General features: G+C 37.6%; 1 pseudogene; it reads right to left on the reverse strand.

The window, feature by feature from the left end:
• Positions 1-653: 653 nt before the first annotated feature.
• On the reverse strand, positions 654-22,882 carry LOC149195567 (importin subunit alpha-1-like; annotated as a pseudogene).
• Positions 22,883-24,718: the final 1,836 nt, after the last annotated feature.

The following is a 24,718-nucleotide window of genomic DNA, read 5'->3' on the forward strand; positions in this document are numbered from 1 at the left end:
TAGATGTAGCTTCTTTAATGCAAGTATTGTACAACATTTATGCAAATTTTGCAAAACAAGTACATGTAATCATACATGCTAGGTGAAAAATATGGAGACACAAAATGTTGAATGTATTTTCCCCATAGCCAAGAAGATGGTTGAAAGCAGAGTAGCTGGGTAAGAAAAAATGTATGACATACTCAGTAAGAAAAAATGTAAAACATAACACCTAGTTGTGTGATGGCATCATGTTCATATAATTGGAGCACATGGCTTATTCTGCCATGGTGAAAGTGTTGCATGGTCTTTCCAGGAAGTTCCAAAACAACTAGAATTCCTTGAGACAAATATCTGCAAAGACAACTTAATAATGAAAATGAACATATATAACTATATCAAAAAATGATTTGACATTGATATAAAGAGTGCAAAAGGCATGATAAATTAGTTGATTATAAAAATAAAATCACCAATTCATTACCCAAAATAATATAGTAGAAAATAAAGTTGTCAAAATCTTCACAATCACTCCAAACCATGGTAATTAGTTATCTCGAGTTGCAATAGCTAAAATTCCTGAAATTTGGTAGTGGTATGTATGTTAAAGCAAAGTAATAAAGAAAACCAACAATTGAACCAATGTTATAGTAGTAAAACATAATTATACCTTTTCAACCAAAGGTGAATCCACCAGAAGGAATTGTTGGTTGATTTGCACCAAAATTGAATGTTGGTTGTGCAATGTCTCCAGTGGTAGGTAACTTCTGGTCATCTTCATCATCTTCCAACCAATAAGTTTCAAGAATATTTATTGCCTTCTCATAAATTTCATTATTGTCATGAGTTTGCAGGTGCTCAATCTTGTCAAGTCCTTCAACATCGTCAATATGTTGTGCATAGAGATTTACACGTCCAGTGTTCCCCAGGTCCTTCTCTACTTCTCCAACTTTGAAAACATTCCCTAGCCCTTCAATATAGTTACAATTCTTGGGTCTGGACAGACTAGAAGATCACATAGAGGCTTAATGCATTCCTGATTCACAAGATATCTGCAAACAAAAGCAAGAATCAATAGTTTGTCTCATTGCATCAAGTGACACAAGTTCTTGAACATCTACATCACACTGACTGTTATCAACAAACACATCTCATTACATTACATCTTGTAAGTTGACCCCTTTGTTAGATAACTCATTTTAGAAATGCTTGTGTTGATCATATATATTCATTAAATACATACTTGATTTGATCATGTGTACCACCAGAAGTAGCATTAGATATAGCCCATGCTGCTTCTTTCTTGATATCAAACTCAACAGTTTGCAGCAACTGTACAAGAGGAGGAATGATGTTTGCATTGATCACAACCTGTAAACCAATCCAAAATCAGGATACATGAACTTAAACAACATTTTATAAGGAATAATATATTCAATGAAGTGTCATTCTTAAACTATAAAGCAGTAGCTAAGGAACCTATATTTGATCTTTGTTTCCTGTAGTTATGTTTGAGATGGTCCAACATGCTTCCTTCTTGATACTTTTCTTATGATTATGGGTCAACAGTGCCAAGAGGCAGGGAAGTGCCTGATTGTTGATAATGTACCGAGGCAACACATCCCCACAAAATTACTTGAGAACATAATTTAACAAATAAAACATAAGTATTTTGTTTGAAAGTTGGCATTGTCTAGATGGCTAGTGGTTGTGAGTGTATTGGCATTGATGCCAACTATATTAGCACGGTGATTGGGAGTCCAGGATGAATCTTATGGTAGCTGCAAGCTTTTGGTAGAGAATCATCATAATAGCATTCTTATTGAAAAGCCATAAAATGATGACTATAGTGATTGGTAGCCTAGGCTCAGGAGGAATCCTATGGTAGTTGCAAGGTTCTGGTAGAGAATCACCATAGTAGCAAGCTTATTGGAAAATCCATAAAATGGTGACTATGGTGAATTGGGGGTCCATGTTATTGGCATCATCTTTCAGGTTTGGAGACATATTTAAGGTTACAAATAGGCTAAAATACGACATTGTACCATCTCTAGTAGAAAGTGCTATAAATAAGCTTTCGAATGGTATATGGAAATATAGAAATGGGCATCAGAATAAACAATTCTTGATCGTAAAACTAAGGAGCTTGAAGTCCTTAAGAGGCGACCAAATATCAAAAGCTCAAAACATAGGGCCATCAGAACATCGGAGGAAGGAATATCAAAGATCAGAGTTTGAGAATATAGGAGGACTGGTTGGAACTGTAGAAAATCTTTCATAGGTTAACCCGATAATGCAATATAAATCAAAGAAGAATATTATAACCTACTTCTACTATCAATTTGTGGAAGCTTAAAGATCGAGCTGAAAAATATAACCAGAAGAAGAAGAATCAATGGCACAATACACATGAAAATACTTTGGGGAAACCCTAAGCTCAAAACCATACACTACTGTATTATCATACATGGTGGAAATACATAGGAATTATACAAAGCCTTAGCTCTCACAGCTAGCCAGCTTTCAGTACGATCCTCACAGATGCTCACAAGAAATCTTGGCTTCTCTCCAGCCTTCCTCTTTTCCCTCCAAGCTCTTATTTCCTTTTGTTGTTCCTTGTGGATGATTAGCCTATTACCAAGTCGAAAACCAAGCCTTCAAAACTGCACAATCTTCAAGGATGAATCCTTGACTGCATGCATGAGTTTTCTCCATGAGAAAACACATGCAAATGATAATACATTGTCCTCGACTATTAATCTCAACTGTCTCTTTCTCATAATAAACATGCTTGAGTTTTTGATGAGGGAACCTTCAGTTAATTGGAGTAGCACTAGTTGAGTGCATTAATGCATCAACCGACTGTTAACTCACTATTAGTTACTCAAACTGTTTGGAGCTAATTTAACTAGACTTAACTCAATAAACTGATTTAACTAATTATAACTCAATATTATCTCCTTAATTTAAGGGATAACTCTTGCATGAATTCAGAAATGCTTCTAACTTGAATTTCTCCAACTAATTAATTTAAAATAAATTAATTAATTATTTCCAAGTAGCTGTTAAGACTAAATTTGATTTTAATTCACAATTTAATTCAAGGACAAATTAAATTGGAATATCCTTGTTGCCATATTTCAACACTCCCTCTCAACAAGAAAGGGATTATCTGCCACCCTGATCCTGTCTCTATGGAACTCGAATTTACACTTTGATAATGCCTTTGTCAAAATGTCAACATCTTGCTCCTCTGTTGAAAATACTACAGCAACATGATCCTCTTGACCTTTGAAAAACCACAGGTGGCAAATCTTGCATTATGCTTCTCCACGCTACCATCAGCAGTTTTCTTTACCTTGTAAAGCCAATGGGAACTCACAACTGACTTGTTCTCCGGTCTTGGAACCACATCCCAAACACTGTTACGAACTACAAATTCATACTCCTCCACCATAACATCAACCCAAATCGACTGCTACACTACTTCCTCAAAGGAAGATGGCTCGGTCTCAACACATTCCCCAGTAAGGGCCATGTGTCCAGTGTACCTCTCAGGTGACCTCCTCTGTTTGTGTTGAGAAGGTGGTGCTCCCACATTCTCTCTCGCATCCTCCAACAATTTGTCAGCTTATCTTGTGCGCTTCCGTCCATCTCTGAAAGACTTTGCTTGAGTGGATGTCTCCACTCTTGGAACCTCTGCATGTTGCTGCTCCAAATTAGTCTGAGGCTCCTCCTCTTTAGGAACCAACAGTTCCTCCACAACCTGTAGTTGGAGCTCCCTATCAAGGGAAACTCACATGGCCTTCTGCTCATCAAACTTGAGATCTTTGCGAACCATTGTCCTCTGATTGGTAGGCAAGTACACCCGATAGTTGTGAGGTGTGTCAGTGTACCCCAAAAATATCCCCAAATCTGTTGTCGGCTCAAGCTTCATCCGTGCATCCTCTGTCACATGGCAATATACTTATGAGCCAAAGATCCTAAAGTGACCCACATCTAGTCTCTTACTGGAGAAAGCTTCCTCTGGTGTCTACATCCCAAGTATGCGATGTGGGCTTCTATTATGCAAATAGACTACTGTGTTGCATGCCTCAACCCACAGGTGAAGTGGTAGGCCTTGGTCATATAGCATTTCACATGCTTCCCCTATACTAGTTCTATTCTTCCTCTCGGCCACCCCATTCTGTTGTGGGCTATGAGGTGCCGTCAACTCTTGTTTAATTTGTTCTGCTGCAAAGAAGTCCTTAAACTATTGATAGACATATTCTCATATTCTCCATCGTTTTCGCTTCTCAAGGCCTTGATCTTCTTCCCTGACTCTTTCTTGACCAAAGCTTTTAACTCATAAAACTTTGTGAAAGTTTGGTCCTTTTTCTGCACGAAATAAATCCAGCATTTATGAGAATAGTCATCAATGAAAATCACATAATACCTTTGCTTCGTTGTGGATGTCGTCGAGAATGGTCCACAAAAAGCAGTATGAACTCACTCTAAGATAGCCTCTGCTCGACTGTCTCAATCATGAAAGGAAGACTTGGTGTACTTTCCCAAGGTACAACCTTTTCATGTGTCAACTTGCTCAAGTTTACCTTTGGGAAGTCCTATAGATATCTGTTGCATTATCTTCAAAGCCCCATGATGCAAATGGCCCAACTGCTTGTGCCACAACTTGCTAATGTCTTGGCTTTGCACCAATTCTACTTTCGTACTCAATGTTGCACAATCATCTACCTCTAGTTTATAGAGATTCTTCACCTGAATCCCTATCCTCTTGGTCTGACCCATGGCTATGTGTCTTAGGAACGCCTTTCCTTTACTGAAGACAACATCGTAGCCTTTTTCCTCCAACATCGCGACTGATACCAAGTTCTTCTTCAGTCTAGGCACATACATCACATCTGTCAAGGTGAGAGGAGCTCCATGCTCCCTCTAAAAGGCAACCATGCCCACTCCTGGAACACTATACCTTTCATTGTCACCCATCTCTATGCACATTTTTAGGTCTTTCTCATCCAAGGCACTAAATGAATTTTTATCACCGGTCATGCGGAATGGGGCTTCACTATCAAGATACCAGACATAACCCATCATCGATGACACCATGCATGCAATGAGGGTAAAGTCCATTTCAAACTGAGAGGCTAATGCCTCACCTTCCGATCCTTCCGAGGATCCCTTCTTGGACTTCTTCGATGGGAAATTAGTCGCATAATGTCCCATCTTGTGACAATTAAAGCATCTTACTTTAGACATGTCACCCTTCTTCCCTCCATGAGAAGAATTCGATTTGAAATGGGAAGCCTTCCCCTTCCATTTCCTTGCCTTACTTACTAAGGCCAGATTTTCTTCATTATCATACTTGGATGAAGAACCATCTCATATGCTCCTCCTAATCTCCTCCTGCATAAGATCCGACCACAGTTATTCCCAATCCAGCAGTTTCTCCCTTCTATTCACAGAGTCCTAGTAGCTATTCCAACTCTTTGGAAGGCCAATGAGAGTGAGGCTCACCATATCATCATTACCAGTAGTTATTCCCACACTGACAAGCTCATCTCTGCAGGTGGTGAGCTTGTTCAAATATGTGGAAATAGTATCACCCTTCTCCATCTTGATTCTTCAAAGCTTATCCTTGAGTGCCAATTTCCTCTGGTCGCTATTGTTCTGGTAGAGGTCCTTCAATGTCTTCCACATTGAAATTGGAGTATCCTTCCCATGGAGACTCGATACAATATGGTCTCGAACTCCCTCAAGGATGATCTGTCTTGCCTTCGCCACATACTTCTTCCACTCAGCCAACTCTTGTGCATTAATTGAAGTTGTCTTTGCGATTTCTTGATCAATGAATTCCTTCTAGCCATTGTCTTCTAATACAACCTCCATTCTATCTTTCCATGCTATGTAATTCGAGCTACCTTCCAATGCATACTTGAGTCTCAAGACATAGAATGCCATTGGCCAACCTTGAAGTATGATATGAATTCGATTTGCACCTGCAACCTCGAACTTTAAACCTCGAATTCTCTTCTCCATATACTGTTCACAACTCCAATACCATGTAGAAAATTTGTGATAGGTTAACTTGATAATGCAATATAAATCAAAGTATAATACTATAACCTACTTCTACTTTCAATTTGCAGAAGCTTAAAGATCGAGCTGAACAATATAACCAGAAGAAGAAGAATCAATGGCACAATACACATGAAAATACTTTGGGGAAAGCCTTAGCTCTCATAGCTATACAGCGCTCAGTGCGATCCTCATAGAGTCTCACAAGCAATCTTGGCTTCTCTCTATCCTTCCTTTTTGCCCTCCAAGCTCCTATTTCCTTGCGTTATTCCTTGTGGATGATTAGCTTGTTACCAAGTGGAAAACCAAGCCTTCAAAATTGTGCAATCCTCAAGGATGAATCCTTGATTGCATGCATGAGTTTTCTCCATGATAAAACACATGCAACTAATAGTACACTATCCTTGACTATTAATCTCAAATGGGTCTTTCTCAAAATAGACATGCATGAGTTTTTGCTGAGGGAATCTTCAGTTAACTGGAGTACCACTAGTTGAGTGCATTAATGCATGAACTGACTGTTAACTCACTATCAGTTCCTCAAATAGTTTGGAACTAATTTAACTGGACTTAACTCAGTAAACTGAATTAACTAATTACAACTCAAATATAACTCAATCTTATCTCCTTAATTTAAGGGATAACTCTTGCATGACTTCAGAAATACTTCTAACTTGAATTTCTCCAACTAATTAATTAACTATTTCCAAGTAGTTGTTAATATTGAATTTGACTTTAATTCACAATTTAATTCAAGGACAAATTAAATTGGAATATTCTTGTTTTCGTATTTCAACAGGAACCTCGGAGCAAAGGTAATATTGGAACCTCAGAGCAGTAGAGTTATCGAAACCTCGAAGGAGGAGACTTATCAGAACCTCGAAGCACGCTATATCGGAGGACAAGGCCATCAAAATATTAGAACCTCGGAGCATGCTATATCGGAGGATGAGGTCATGGAAATATCAGAACATCGTAAGTCCCTACAGATTATAATTGCTTGGAAATGTCGAGGTTCACAAAGGAAAAGAAATACAAAGGAATTTGGTGCAGGAGCAGGGACCAAGGAGGCTCTTTCTCTCTCCTCCTAATAAACACATGGTCACAACCAATTGGTCCTTAAGAGTTGAACTAGAGAATGATGTTAGCATGACATGGCAATACGGTGGACACATCAAAACTTCTTTTAGCATTTTTGGTGGCCTAATGGGGAAAATCAGGGTGACACATGTCACCACTCAAGAGGTGTCACGAGTGTTATGCTCCTATACCAATAGGTGTCATATTTCATGATTGACTGGTTAAAATCCTTAATATGTTCATCCTTTCCCTACTGCAAAATATTTTGAAAAAATTAAAAAATAAAAAAATGTAAAGAGGGTATACCCTAAAAGAAAAATCAAAGGGTGAAAAGATAAATGGTCAAAAGGAAAAAATGAAATAAATGAACCCCAAATAAAAGCACCAGGAAAGTGTGCAAGTCAAAATGCCACGACCACTTCACTTTTTGTAAATAAAGTATCATGTGCAGTTTGTTGAACTTTATGCAGCAATTGATGAATGGCCAAATAGCTTAATCTTGGCCAGTTCATGTTTGAATTTCCTGTTTTAGAGATAGAGAATAGAAACCTGTCCAAACTATTTAAACTTGGCAGATAAGTAGATAGGTAGAGAAGTAAAGGAGCTCAACTGCTAAATCTGAGCCCTTGGAAGAAATAAGTGCAGATTTAGATAGGTTTATCATGTAAAGAAAAGAAAAATTGAAAAAGGGTTTGCTAGTCCAAGTGCACCCAAAGAAAAAGAAGAAAAAATGTTAGGTACAGTAGGCTGGGTAGGCAGTTTTGATGTTGCTGGATGTGACTTATGATGTATTGTGTGAATATGTCAATTCTCACTCCCATCACAAGTACAAGGCAGATAGTTTTGATGCAATTCAAACAAAGCATGGCTAACCCCCCTCCATCCTTTCCCTAAATCACTCACTAATCTCCCCCAGGGTGTTGAGATCTGCTAAATATACCCAAATCACTCCATCTCATTTCATAAAACCATAAGTAAAACCCTTTTGCTTCGGACATTGTACAAAATCACATATAAACTTTTTCTTTCCTAAGCCTAAGTTATTAAACTTTATTAACTTAGCGCTTCTGTTCATATCTTTTCTCATATTTTATTATATAAATCCCTATCCTTAATACCCTTCCCCGTAAGTATGTGTATATAACAAAGACCCTTATATTTTAATATCCCCGCCCCAGTTTATTATAACCATAAAACTGTTGAAATCACTTTTCAAATATGGATTAGCAGGTTTATTCGGAACCTGTTAAGAACCTTGACCCACCACGCACAAACCATGGGATTAATTAACCCCACGTTAATTAACGAACCATCTCCCCCGAACCAATAAACACATCCCTCATATGTTTAATTAATGTTTATTATATATCGAGCCCCGCTTCGTAATCCGCCACCATCTCCGACGCCCGTCAAACCGTCAGATCTGGGCCCACTCATCCAACGGTCCATGCTTATATTGTGCCCCCCCTTCCATCCGACATTTAATGCCCGGGGGAGTGGAGATATTGCGCCCGTACCGTGGACGCATGGTGCATTCCCGCCGTGCTCGCTGCCTCTCTGCCCCAAACCACTCTGGCCCATAAGCGGTGCGGGCCAAAACCGCTTACCACCCTCCCGCTGGCCCTCAGCTGACGTCACGACCATGTCATCTCTCCACGTCACCATCCCGTACCCTCCGCTACGTGACAAAATGTCCCATCATGCTGACGTCAGCTAGGCAATAAATGCCAAAAAACCTCGCCAAACCAAAATTTCACTAAAAACACAAGAAAAGGTCATTTTCGTCATTTTTCTCTGTGAGCAGTCTTCCATGCAAATTACGTCCAGTTGATTGCGCGAGCATACAGTCCGCCACCCTGCCAGAGAAACCACAGTGACGCGCTCTGCCATCAGTCATTTCAACTTGCAATTGCACAATTCGTCTCCTTAAGCCATGTATTTATCTATTCGACCAGTTACCCTGTAATTTCGATTTTCCTCTGGGAATTCTACCTAAAAGAGCCAAATTCAAGCTGAAAATAGTCCACAGTTTCCATACGAGAACACCAGAACCGCTGTTTAAGACCATTTTCCTACAGAAGCCCAACCTCCAGTTTGAAAACACAAGAACCAAGTATGGAAGCTCTCATAGCCCTGAACGTGGCGCCCCTCAATGCGCCTCATAAAGACCTGGATTAGTTACCCTTGGCTGACATAGATTTTCAAATAAAAAAGTTATTTGGTGATATGAACCATCTCCAAGCATTTTTCCGAATTAGGAATAGTCATTTGAGCAACTCTGATATCTATGGAATATGGGAATCTAATCTTCCCAGGTATTACCTTCCCTCAGTCAATGTGTTCCCAGATATTATTCACCAATGTTGTGCCAACTATGAACCTGTCAGTAAAGTAGTTATGACCCCATCCCAAACTGTTCTCTTTTACATAACTGTTGAATCTATCAATGAGATGTCACACTTCCATCCCACTCAGCCCCTTGCTCCTCTTTCCATGGGATTTTTGCTTGAGCAAGGTTCTCAATTGCCCAATTCAGAAATAACCCGGATTGCTCAATTATTAATGAAACCAGATTTCTAGCCCCAAGGCCGACCTCCCTATGTGCATTCCTGGTTGACTGAAACATGCAAGCTTATTCTTGACATGATATCCTTTATCTTGGGATTCAAAACCAGTGAATTTGTTGATGAGACCATCTTAGTTATGTTGTCAATGTTTACTCCAGGACAACCCCCTACTGTCAAATATGATTATGCCTCTTTCATTGCTAATAAAATCAATGAGAAATTCATAAATCTAGACAAATAAGGAGTCTTCAAGTACACCTCATTCATATACCACCTTCTGCTATATTATTAGCCAGACAGCTTTTCATTTCCCATCAGGAAATTGGATTCCAAAGGAGAGAGGAGGTCTGTGATCTTTTGGACCTCGGTCTTCCACAATGTTTGTGAATCCCCTTATACCTACTGTGAATTCATTGACTTGTTTGTACATCCAACCTCCACCCTGTTGATAGGAGCTCCTCCTCCTAGAATTTCTGGTGATATGAGGAAAATTTTACAGCTGTCCAAACAATACAGGATAGGTGACTAGTACCTTTACCAGAATCACACTAAAATCAGAATATATGGATGTGAATTATGCCCATTCAAGTTGCCTAGGTATGTGCCTATGAGGCTATTTGCCTTGGAATATTTCAGGTAGCTTATCAATGCAGATTTAACCCACTTTTGCAATGTAAAGAAAAAGGCTCAGCTAAGAATAAAAAACCAGTTAGGCCCTTTTATCATCCATAAGAGGGAGGCATGGGAAGATGCTGATAAGATATTAGGGGAAGACCTTGAACTGAAGAAAAGTTTCTGGTGGGTGCCATATGACCCTAATAGCTTTATAAGTGACAGAAAAGTAGGAAACGGGTTATTGGCTTATATACATCATAGGATCCGTGAAATTGAACAGTTTGCTAATCGGGATGAGTGGGCAGAGGGTACATTAATAGAATAAATTACTGAACAAGAAAAGATGGAAAAAGCTATGAAAGATCTTGAAAAGACCCTTGACCTAGACTCTTTTGGACAGGTATCTTTCAAACTACCTCAGCAAACCGGAGTGGGTACATCCTCTACTGGAACTTCACAGCAGCCTGTACAAGAAACCAGCACACCAATTATAGGGTCTTCTAAGGGCAAGGAAGTGGCAGACACAGAGCAGCAAGCAATGACTGATCAGCAGGGGCAAATTCCTCCAGTCCAAACCAAAGCAGCAGAGATTCCTGCATTACAGACTCCTCTAAATGAGGAAAGAGGCAAGAAAAGAGACAGGGAAGAAGCCACACCTATCAGTGGGCCTGTAGAACAACCAGGGGAAAAAAGGCAAAGACTCAATCCTCTGTCAAAAGAGGAAATCTTTGAAGAAACAACTGAAAGTCTAAGAGGTGAGAGGGTAACCAGCGAGTAGACTTCCCCAGTAATAGAAACATCAACTAGCTCACATAGGCAGGAGCTAGAAAGGTAGCATAGTGTGGAAGTTTCATCCACTAGGCCACCAAGCAGGTAGGCCTCCGACATCAAAAGAACATTTACAGAGATAAAGGCTAGAAATGACCCACTGAGGCTGCAGATTTATAACCAGTATCTTAAGATGGCCCCCACAAACCAACAAAGGTTCATGTCTGCCTATGACATTAAGGAGGGCAAAATGATCATGAGTTATTCCAAGCCCAAGGTGCAACAACCACAATCAACAACTGAGTACATCAGGACAAATCTGGAGGTCTTGGCCAAGGATATTCATCCAATGGACCAGATTGAGCTTCATAAACAAATGAGAGAGATGGTATACTCCACTCTGATTGATAAAGTTATGTTAGCTCATAAATTGCAAAACTCCTTGAATAATACCTCTGCTTAGTTAGATTTGGAGAAAGCTTCTTCTCTAGCAAAGGAAAATAGGATCAAATCCTTGGAATAAATTATCATTGAACTAGGACATGATCCAAAAGATGCCAAAGGCATAAAGGCACTGATGAAGAACAAAGAAGAGGACATTGCTTCCCACAGAAAACAGTTGAAACTGCCTCCTTCTATGCATCCACAGACTGCAGAAGTTGTGCAATAGAAACCTGAAGAGGACATGATGGACCTGCTCATGAGACTGAATGAGAGATTGAGTGAGACAGAGCAGGAATTTGAGAAATCTCTACAAGAAAAGCAGGGAGAGTCGACCTCCCAGCCACCTGAAGTAGCCCCAACAGTTACTACTGCCCCCTCCACACTTATAACAGCATTGCCTCCCACTGTCCCGGCATCAACAACAAAGATCATCACAGGTACCTCAGCAACAGCACCAGGCAGCAGTACTACTATGAGTACAGAACAGCTGATAAAAGCCATGGAAGAATTAAAGCTGCAAGTATCAGAATTGAAACTAGTCAAAGAGCAATTGGCAAAGCTAGAAAGAAATTATGATAAATCCAAAATGAATGTGGCAAAGAAAACAAGGGAGGTCAAAACATTGGAGAACAAGGTGAGAGCATTAGAAAAGGATCTCTCTCTGGATAAACCTCTAGCAGAAATCAGAGGAATTTTGTGGACCAACATAAATCAATCCCTTAGTGATGTGTGGAGGTCTATCCAAATCATTTATGAGTAGATTGACTTAATAAGAGTGGCCCAAATGGAGATTCAAAAAACAAGAGCTTTATTGGGTCAGATGCCTGAACAAGCTAACCGACTGATACATTTTTTGAACACCAAGACCAGCGAAGAACTGGAAGCACTAGAAATCAGAGACAGAACAGGCACCATTCTAGACATCAAGAGAGTTCTAACCATGAGAACTCTAATGCAAAATTTGGAAAGAAGATGCCAGGACATGCAGGTAGAGATTAATTCTTTCACAGAAAAGTTTATAGTCTTACATAAAAAAGGTTTGCCAAGTCCTTTGGGAAGTAATGATCATCTGATGAAACACAAAGACTATGTACTTAAATTGAATACATATGTTGTTGATCAAGTTAATACATCATCAAGTACTTTAGGAGAGAAGGCACTTCCATCTGGCCAAGCCCTCTACGACAACCTGGAAAATTTGTTCTACATTGAGCACAAGGTGAAGCATCTGTTCACCATCCCACCTAATTTCTTCAGATACACAGAGACTGACGAAACTTTGAGGAAGCTTCAGAGACAAATTACCAGGACCGAAGTGGTGGCAAAGTATGTTAGAAATTCTATAGACTTATCTCTGGTATCTTTGATCAATTGAAAATTTTGGACCATCTACTACAATGCGGAGAACGGAAATGAATCAGAGTCATGCGGGTCAAAGCGCATCACATCAGAATTAAAGAGAATTCGACTTGCAGCACCTACCTCCAGTACATCTCATAAAGATGGAACAGCCAGCACAGCATCAATTTATTGTTCCCCTGTTTTCGAGACTGTCTGTCTCTATCTTTGTAAAAACGCATTAATCATCATCATATATTATTTCTATCAGATATTTTGTAAGATATTTTGACATTTTTGTATAAATACCCCCCAGACAAAGTATTTGGGGTTGGTTGGTGGATGTTCATAGTTTTGACTGTAATATTGAAATTCTGGAATAAAAGGTTGTTGGAACCATTTTTGTCTGGCTTACTGAATGAGGAATTGAAACTAAGGACCATGTTACAGAATTCTTGAATCATCTTATGGATCAATAAGTCCCTTCTAACTTATGTTTTACAGTTTCTATGTTTATTATTTCATCCATGTTTCATGATCTCAATAATAAAGAAAAAGAATAATTCAGAATTTGCTTGACTACACTCTGTCTTCAATCTTTGTTGTTTTCTATGTTTTCTTCAGAATTAGAATAAACAATGAATTCTTAATTGCTCCTGTTTCCCATAATTCTTTCATTTTGAATATTTGCTAAGGAATTATTAATTGTTCCTTAGCAGTATTCATCCATTTTCCCTCTGTCAAATATGATGAAGGATTCTTAACTACCCTTCACCCAATTGACTCCATTCCATCTGATTCCAGCCTATAAATTGTTCCATATTTGAGTACCTTTCTCTTTGATACCTCCTCTGATAAGAAACCTAATCTAGGAATCTATCCTCCTTTGACTCCATCATTCCCAATGGACTGAAACTTTTCAATTTCACCTCAATATTCTATTGAATCTCCATTTCTCCAACCAAACTCAAAACAAAACCCTTGCACTTCATAACTATCCTAACACATATCAAAACAAAGCTAAATCATAAAGAGAGAGCCCTCTCTGGATGCAGATTGGCTAGAATATATATCTAAAAGATTGGTGTGTGGTTACCTCGGCCGTATTCCGTTTCTTACATATTTAGGGAACAACCTGAGTGATAACAACGTGGAGTGATGATGAAAGCATGATGTCATCTTGGAGGTGAGCATATTGAAGGTTGAGGACCTCGTAACTCTTATGCAAATGGAATTTGAAAAGGTTACGATAAAAGGGGCTCTGATATTAACTAACACATGGTTGTGTGTAGACCAAAGGAACTAAGGGATAAGTGCCAAGGGGTAAAGGTATAACAACTATGTGATATCATAACGTTCCTCTTACATGAGTTATGATATGGTGTGGCTCTGATGTAACACTCCTATGAATTAAAACGATCAATGGGTCGACAGTTAGAGATTAAATGAAAATAAGCGAAGATGGTTTATGGAGTCAGTGGGATCTGTAGAAAACATTAAGACAAGGAAACAAGGACAACGGTCCATAGAGAAGAAATGATGAGATGAAGAAATCCATATTCTACTTCCCGTGCATGTCTTGTATATTTAAATGACGAACATAGTTGCCAATCCTGAGCACTGTCAAGCTCTGCGAAGCAATGAATAAGCATGGGAAGTCACGGTAAAGTGTGCAGGCTAACAAAGATTAAATTCTCAGTATGGAGGATTACACAGGGAGTTAGTGAAGAACTCGGAAACCCATTCTTATGTTTAATGACATGAAAAAATTCAACCATCAGACACAAAAACAACAGGAGGAGCCATACAGAGGTACAATTGAGCAACGTGGAAATAAGTAATAGAGACAACATTTTGCGATGTGCAGCAGAGAATCAAAACCATTGATTGCATCGAGCAAAGTGGGGTGTAGAGTTTATTGTTGCAGAGATGAGAAACAAGAGAAGAGAGAGTGTTGTGAAACGAGCACAAGATCATAACTTAAAGGAGTGTAGCAGAGAGGTTGTGTGAGAGAAGGAAAAAAACTAAGGACAAGAAGTTTTGAGTAGAGGATAGAGTATTGTTGTATGAGACCAAGGGAGTCTATGGAACAGTAGAGGACAGAGAGTAGAAGTTGGTTCTGCAACTAACCATTTGGTATTTTTCCATAATTGTATATGACTATATTTTCAATTTGAAAAATTTATGAAAAGTAGAACAGTGGCAAGAACAGGTGGTAGCTTTCATTTAGAAGAGGTTGGTGCCTCTTGGAAAGTAGGTGCTTACTAACCTAATGGGGTTAGTGCCTCCTCTAAGTGGGTTCTCACAAACAAACTGATGTAATTAAGTAGGTGATTAATCTACATCATAAACAACAACAAATTGGTGTTTTTTCCAAGTTGGGTTTTAACATGAAATCATCAGTTTAAATATGTGTGTGTTGCTCATGTGATAGATTGTATGAACATATGAATGCTTAATATTGTTTCTGACTTTCTTTATAAATGAATGCTCTCATAAGTAACAAACAATAGAGGAAAGAACTAAAATCATATCCAGTAAAAAGTTTTAAGAATCTCACTATTACTGATTCACCCCCCTTCTCAATAATTCCTTATTTCAACAATTGGTATCAGAGCCACGTTCCTTAAGGAATAGTCTAACCACTGGAAGGTAGATCTATAGTGAATTATGTCTAGGAAAGATGGTAAAGAGGATTACTCAAGCATAATACCAGTCTTTTATGGGAAAAACTATGCCTTTTGGAAGTAATTATGGAACTATATCTTATATCCTTGGGAGTAGATGTTTAGATTTTAGTGCTAGTAGACTACAATGTCCCTGATATTCTTCCCACTGATGCAGATGGTAAAAAATTGTATTGAAATAATGCTAAAGAAAGAATGTCATTCTCTTTAGTCTTAATCAAATAGAACTTGTAAAGGTTGTGCACTGTAAGTATACTAAGGATGTGTGGGTAAATCTTAATTAGAGTCATGAAGGAGATGACAAAGTCAAGTAGGCAAAACTTCAAACCTTCAGAATCAGTTTTGAGTGCTTGAGAACGAGTGAAGATGAAAGCATACTAGAATACTTCCTCAGAGTCGATGAAGTAACCAATATGATTAGAGGACATGGTGAAGAGGTCAAGGAAGAGATGATTTTTCAAAAGGTATTAAGATGTTTTCCCATGAGATTTAATGCAAAAGTCTCAGATATTGAAGAAATGGCTAAATTAAAGGATCTCAAGATGGAAAAACTGTTTGGTACTCTCAAAACCTATGAGATGAGAGTAGGAGGAGAGAAGGTTGAACCTAAGGAAATGACATTCAAAGTATCCAAAAAGGCTAAGGAGCACAAAGATCATCAAGACTGCTCCAACTATTGTTATAGACATTTTTGGGCACTGAAACCCCAATCATAAATGTCCATAAACCAAGGGCTCCTAAGTCCCTAAAGGTGTTGTTCCAACCCCTAAAATAACAAGGTCAACTGATTACAGCATCTCCCAGAAGTTCTCCATGAAAAATTACTCAGAACTGGTCAAAACTGGACCATTTCAACTGCTCCATGGTCAAAGTGCGTTGCATCCCACCTGCCTACACGAAGTAGGTGCGATGCATGTTGAAAATCCCTTCTATGGGGTGCGATGGGCGAGAGTGGATAAATGGCAGGGTCAATCCGCAAGGTGGAGGATCATGGAATCTTCCAAAAACTTCTCCTATGACACTTGCCTCTCTGCATTCGCCCAGGGATGAGTAAGAGATCATCAATCTCCAAGTGGAATCAAGAACTATCAGAGAGAAGACACTAATCAAATCTCAAAATCTAACTCACCCCCCTTGCAAACATCTATATATGGATCCCTCATCCCAGAGATCTAGAGGCTGGAATTTTGTATCTTGTAAGGAAGTGTTGTTGGTTTCTTGGTGCAATATCATAGTGTTGGGTGATCTAAGCTTTTCATGAGGTGAAGAAGGGCTTTCTTGCTGAGTGGATGATGCTGGGTCAGAACAATTGGTTGTAATCCTCTTTGCTCTTTCTTGACTATCAATAAATCTATTCAAGTTTTCCTCCACATTCTTGTATGATTGATGTTATATGCATTTGTGTGGTCAATATATATCTGGTCCTATATTGTTTATGATAATAAATATATGTTCTTGGATAGTGTTATGTTGCTTTGATTCTACAGGTACTCTTTGAAGCTGGGTAGACGAAGAAGTGAGTGGCGAAGACCTATCAGAAGGGAGAGGAATCGAGCAAGGAACCAAGCGCAAGACAGAGGTTGGTCTCCTTATTCCCCTCTTATCTATTTCTCATAAAGGAAAACGAAAGTAGTTTTAGTTTGTTTGTTTCTAAGGTAGCTACCAGCCTTAGTGGGACTAGCAGCTCTGCATAGACTCTAGTTTTCTCGATAACATCTATGAATCTGATCAGGAGTTGGCTCAATTAGCTAGGAAATTGATGCATCGATTAGGAAAATATAAAGGGAATTTTTCCCATTAAATGTTTTGAATGTGGAAGAGTTGGACATTTTTCATCCAAATTCCATTACAAAGAAAGGGCTTAAAAGGAAGATGATCAGAAACTTGGAAACAAATCTTAGAAACATCAAAAGAAAAATATTTATGAGAAGGGGTTCTACTCCAAAGAGGATATCTCAGCACCAGATTCAGACAACAAAAACTCTTCTGAGGACGATTTAGGTAAGTATTTACTTATGGATTTTGGAACATACTCTAACAAACAAAGTATTGTTGACTTTGAAGAGGAAGAATAAGAAGAAGTAGTAGTGGACCTTTAAGGGGAACTCATCAGTGCTCTTGATGAGCTAAATAAAGTAAGGAAAAAGAATAAGTAGTTGAAGGAACAACTACAATGTGTTGAAGAAGGTATGTATAACTATGATAATGAGGATTTTGTTTATCAAAAAGAAAAACTTGAAGAATCTATTAAGAGAAAATATATTTTAGTCCTTCTACTAGAAGAAAAACAAGGAACATGTGAGAAACTAGAAGAAGAGAACAAGCAATTAAAATAGGAACTGCTCAAGATAAGGAAGGAAATGATCTCAAAAACATGCAAAGATGAAATTTTTTCCTTGAAAGTTAAACTAGAAGAAGCTAAACAAAAGGAAGAGGTTCTTCAAGATTTGATCCATGAATGGGAAGAGAACTATCAGTCTTGAGGCAGAGGTTGTCTCTCTAAGAATGAATATTGAGGGAATAAAGACCAAGAAAGGTTTAAATGAAAATTTTGCAAAAGGCACAAGGAAACTAGATCAGATTTTAAATAGCCAAAGGCCCTCAAGAATCAAAACAGGTATGGGATACTCAAAGACATGGGAATATTCTATTGAGAATATAAACTTTAGGTCTATAGTATTTGAAGAACTGCATAGTTATGCAAAGAAGCATCAAGAAAGAATCCATGAAGACAAAATATGAGCATGGCAAAGAGGAGATGATCAATGGAGAATGAATCAATCAATCAGACAACCAAGGTATCTTCATGCACAAACTCATAATACTTCCAACAATAGGCATGCCTATTTATTTTACGGTCATTGTTATAAGTGTTGATTGTAGAAGGATCAAAGTTGAATCATATGAAAATCCTAGATATAATAAGTATCATAATTTTAGATATCAAAACTCTCCTCTTAAAGATCGAAATGTATTCTCTCCCATATTAAATAAATTAGAATGCTTCAATTGTAATATTTTTGGACACAAAGAAAGTGAGTGTAGAAGCAAGTTTGAAAACCTATATAGGTTCCAAAATATTAGACAGTCAGTTATCCAAAAACATAAGGGGAGTTGGAAACGAAATTCTAAAAAGAGAATGCAGTGTGGACTCGCTCTATCAACCCATAATCAAGAGAATAGATGGTATGTTGATAATGTTTGTTCCAAGCATATGACTGGGAATAAAATCAAATTCATGTTGTTGAAAGAAAAGGACAGACGAAACAATGTCACCTTGGGAAACAATGCTCGGGCAAGAATTAAGGGTAAAGGCATAGTTAGTCTTGATAAAAACACAAAGGCAAAAAAATTGTTGTATGTGGAAGTTCTCAAGAACAACTTGCTTAGTGTGAGATAGATGTGCGATTATGTCTATGACGTGACCTTTCAATCCAAGGACTATGAGATCCGCAATATGAAGGATGGAAATCTAGTAGGAAAAACAATTAGAACTCATAATAATGTATATGTGTTTGATGGCTCCGGAGTAAGCTTCTATTTAAGAAATACAAATGAAGCATGATTATGGCACAAGGGACTTGGCCATATGAATTTTGACAGTTTGATAAGAGTCATCAAAATTGGAATTGTGAGAGGTTTGTGGAGACTATCAAGACCGAAGAACTCAATTTTCAAGTCATGTCAATTTGGTAAGCAGGTCAGAACCCACTTCATGTCAAAAGAGTTCTCTTCGTCTAGACCACTGGAGCTAATTCGCACATATATTTGTGGCTTAACCAAAGAAAAAGGCCCAAGAGGAGAAAGGTACACTATGTTGCTCATTGATGATTTTTCCATGGCCACGTGGATTGTGCTCTTAAGAGAAAAATTAGAAGAATTTAAATATTTTAAAAAATTTAAAGCTCAAGTTGAAAATGAGAAAGATCTAAATATCAAATGCTTAAGATCACTCAGAGGAGGAGAATACACTTCAAAAGATTTTGAATAATTTTGTGAAGAGCATGAGATCAGTAGGCAGTATTCAATGGCTAAAAATCCATAGCAAAATGTAGTAGTGGAGAGAAATAATAGAAAAATCCATGAAATGGCTAGAAAAATGTTGGATGAAGTAGATGTGTCTCACATCTTCTGGGGAGAAGTAACACAGGAAACAGTGTATCTATCAAACAGAACTCAACTCAGGCCTAATAGTAATAAAACTCCCTATGAGTTGTGGAAGGGAAGACTGCATCAGTTAAACACCTCAAGGTGTTTGGGAGAAAGTGCTTTATCGAAAGGAATGATAAGAATCTTGGAAAATTTGACTATCATGCTGGCAAGGGAATATTACTTGGGTACTCTTCTTGAAGTAAAGGATATAAGTGTTACAACAAGCAAACAAAGAAGATTGAGGATTGCATTGATGTGATAGTAGATGAAATATCTTCACAACTTGAGTCCTCTAAAAGAAACATGAACTCAGATGGTGAAGTAAATCCAGATATGAGGTCCTCAGATCAAGAAGAAATAAATTCAGATAGTGAAGGTGAGGAAACAAGCACAACTCCAAGGCCAAAAACACCTTCTAGGTATGTACGAAAATAGCATCCTTAGATTCAGATACCTCGAGATCAAAGACATTGTATTGAGACCAGGAGAAAAATTTTGGTAGTGTAAGTTTTGTAAATCTGGCTAAATTGCCACAGATTGAACCCAAGAATCTCAGCAAAGAAAGTGAGGAGAAGTTCCGGGTGAAATATATGAATGAATAACTTGACCAAATTGAAAAGAATGACACTTGGGAGCTTGTTCCAAGACCTAGAGATAAAAATGTCATTGGAACCAAATTGGTTTTCAAAAAAAAGTTGAATGAGTAGGGTCAAGTAATCAGGAACAAGGCTCGATTGGTCTACAAAGGGTATGCCCAAATAGAAGGGGTAGATTTCGAGGAAACCTTTGCACTAGTAGCAAGACTGGAAGCTATCAATTTTTTTTCCCTTTCCAGTCATAAAAAAATTAAGGTATATCAGATGGATGTGAAGTTTGCATTTCTCAATGGAGATATGGAAGAAAAATTTTACATTGAGCAGCCAAAAGGATCTATACTCACCACAAAAGAAGGGTTTGTATGCTAACTATAAAGGGCCCTATATGGATTCAAACATGCTCTCAAAGCTTGGTACGAAAGGTTGGGTAGATACCTTCCACAACAAGGCTTTAAGAAAGGTATCATTGAGAAAAATTTATACATAAAATATGAAGGTGATTATTTACTAATTGTAGTAGTATAGGTGGATGACATTATATTTGGCAGTGACATTGAAAAATAGGGGCATCAATTTGCAAAATGTATGCAGAAAAATTTTGAAATTTCCATGATCAAAGATTTGTCTTTCTTCCTCGAATTGCAAATCTCTCGGTCTCTAAAAGGAGTTTTTATCTCCCAATCCAAATATCTCAAATAAAATCTGAAGAAGTTTGGGCTGGAAGATTGCAAGCCAGTGAGCACACCTATGATTACAGGTTGCAAATTATGCAAAGAAAATGATACACCAATGGTAAATCAGACTGAATACAAATCCATGATAGGAAGCTCATTGTATCTTATAGCTTCGAGGCTAGACATCATGCAAGTTGTGGATCTTGTGGCCAAATTTCAGGCCTTCCCTCGTGTACCATTGCAGATTTAAATAAGGAATATTTAAAAATGTTCATCAATTTTTCATTATTTATGCTTACAGTAGAAGCTCAATCAATCTTTGAAAGACGCCAGACTCAATCATAGCCTTAATTTTATCACATGTTCCATTAGAAAGATAAGACAAATCATATCAATCATTTGTCAAGACTTATTCATCATTCAAATGAATAAGGCACTCAAGTGTTGGTAGTGTTGGCTTTGTCTGCAAGAGAATGATTTATGAAAATTTCAGCCTTGCAACATGTATTCTATGGGCAAGGATGAAAAATTGATAGAACGAGAAAAGAAAATTTATTTTAAAAAACAACAATATAAATTCCCTACCCAGTCGAATGCAGCTCGTGGCTTTCCTTGACAGAAATTAGACAAGGTCCAAGTAGAATTTTTCAACATAGAAAGCTTAGGGTGCTCATTCAACTGAGCAAGGTGTGGCATCATGACACCATGACTGCGAACTAAGCCTCTGCATTTCGACAAGTCCCTGGCCACATTTCCAAATGCCCAAACAACCTATTAACGTAAAAGGAAAAGATATTAAACAACAATGGCATCATAGGCCCAAATACAGAAACAAAAACTTGGCCTAAATTTCATGGAAAAAATATCTACTGCAGAATAGTAATATTGGACAAAAACTTTGTATCATAGACAAAGTAAACAAACATTAAAAAATATTTGTCTAACCTACTCATGAACATCATCAATTGGTGAACTTAGCAGTTGTACAAATATTGGCACAACTCCATGGTCAATGACAACTTGTGTATGCTCTAATGTTCTTGAAGCTATGTTTGTGAAAGCCCATGCTACCTCAAATTGTAATCAAGCAGGCAAAAAGACATAAAGACACTTTTAGACCATTGAAACACTATTTCCTGTAGCAAAAAGAAAACATAATCACTCAACCCTCTCATGAAATAATCATTCAAGTACACTCTTACTTTCTATCATGTATAGATAAAACAATTAGGGCCTTCACCTGCAGCTGTGGAAAAGCCATGGGGGCTTCACTCAATGAACCTCTGACATATCATGTGTGTTCATGACATATTAAACGATGCCATTAATTTGACTATGTATTGGAAAATATATCTAAAAATCACATTATTTAACTCCCTGCCAATACAGATCCAATACAGCTTCCCAATTTAAAAAATCCCTACTTTCACTAGATATTGTAGGTATCCATTTTTTCATCAAATTTTTGTATACCCCTTTATATTTTTTCTTTAACTTTGAGATCTATTTTTTATACTTGTCAATATAAAAACCCTTTGTCCCTTATATATCCCGCAATATATTATGTCATTTTTCCTCAATATAAATGCCCCAATATGAATGCACGTTGTATGGTATTGCTTCCCTAGTGAATCCCTCATGGGAAACTCATGACTTCCTAGGAATTCAACAAAGTGAGGAACAATTCTTGGATGAATAAATTTCTATATAGGAGGTATATGCTCTGTAAAAATAAAAAAACAAAAGGTCAGCTACCTGATGGAAAAAATAGACACAAACAAAATGGAAGTTCATTGACAATTAATACATAAGATTTGATGTAAATACCAATTGAAATAATTTTTTTTGAATTGGATCATTGCTTCAAGTTGCAGGTTGGGTTCATGAGACCATACTCCTGCAACCATAGCAGGAAGACTCTCCAACTACAAAAACAAAAAACAAAGTAAAATAAAATAAAACTAATTAAAAAAGGAAAAAAAATGTCAAATAAAGTCATAGATGCCAAGACATAGTGGTATATATTCCTCTACGTATAAACTACCCAGGTTCAGTTAAGTAATGATATCACAATGAATGCTTGAATTAACACAATAGAAAGCTCTATGGGGGTATTAATCCCAGATCTTTCATTTACCCCTTAATCACAACATGCTTGACCATTTTGAAGATTCAATCTTGACAAATAGGACTATAACTTTAAGAGTAGATACCACAATCTAGGGGTACAAATTCCATTGAGATTTAATCCTTAGAACAAACTACCTAGACTTATTTAACTAGAGTTATCACAAGATATCACAACAACTTAACAGGGTGTATCACAACAATTGGCCACATTAACAAAACAACATATTCTAAGGGGGATTGGTCTCAGTTTACCACTTGACCACATCCAGCTTGGCTATCCAGCAACAATTGAACTTGGTGTATCATAACAATTAGCCACATTAATAAAAAAACACATTCTAAGGGGGATTGGTCTCGATTTACCACTTGATCACATCCATCTTGACCATCTTGGCTTCAAGACAGGATTTAATCCCTAGAACAAATCATCTAAACTTATTAAACTAGAGTTATCACAACATATCGTAACAATTGAACTGGGTGTATCACAACAATTGGTCGCATTAGTAAAACAACATTCTAAGGGGAATTGGTCTCGATTTACCACTTGACCACATCCAGCTTGACCATATTGGCTTCAAGATAACTAAGTGCTATTGTGATCAAATGCATTTATCAGGAAAGAAACATGCCAACCACACTTCATTTCACAAATTTAATGACGGTGGAGTCAGTTTCATGCAAATACCTACAAGAACATATTGAATGAGATGGAACTAGTGATAACTAGCAACATGAATTTAAGTTTTTTTTTTCTTAACGTGTTAACAATGCTTAATGTTGGAAAAAAAAAATTGATGGCACCATAAACAAGAAACTTGGACGAGGAGAAAGATCAATTCCAAATTGTTTTTAACATCGGATAATTGTACTGTTTATTCAATTGATTAGATTGACATACCGAGAAAGAAACAAAATGATTATTACCTGACAACTCTACTTGGGTGAGTCAACATCAGTTCTAAATATGCAACTGTGGTACAACCACATACAACGTAGAATCACTCCTCAAGAAAAGGAGAATCATTATCATAATGAAGTGGTCAACAAAGCATCAACAACAACACATGATAACTACACATTTTGTTACACTTTGTTATGTAACTACACTTTTTATTACGCTTTATTATGGAAAATACTTCAAAACCAAATCTTGCAAAGAAAACAAAGAGACAATCATCCTTTCAGACACCTTAAAATATAAAAGACCAGATCATTAAAAAATTTAGGAGAAATTCCCACGCATCGCATGTGCTAGTTATGGACCAAACAGGGTATGAAGAAGTTACGCAACCTACCATTAGCTAACCAGTAAGACAGTGATTTGACAAGGAAAGACGCTAAGAAATTATCTTCCCTCAAAGGTCCAAACACCACTATTCAAAGTTACAAAGCTACCAAGAGAAGAATATCTTACACATCAACTATGATATACAAGTAAAGACTATATAAGTGAAAATAAAACAAGCACAAGGAGGCACAAGTTTAAGATGAAATAGAAAAAACCAACCAACGCGTCAAAAGAAGCTGCCAATGGCATAACAAGCTAGTAGGTGCCAGTGGCACGAATGGAAATAGGCAAGGGCCATCAACAAAGGGCATGAAAATGAAAT

Source organism: Pinus tabuliformis, chromosome 2_2, assembly GCF_031772625.1.
Source record: "Pinus tabuliformis cultivar Carrire ecotype Pingquan chromosome 2_2, CPIR1, whole genome shotgun sequence".
Classification (NCBI taxonomy): Eukaryota; Viridiplantae; Streptophyta; class Pinopsida; order Pinales; family Pinaceae; genus Pinus; species Pinus tabuliformis.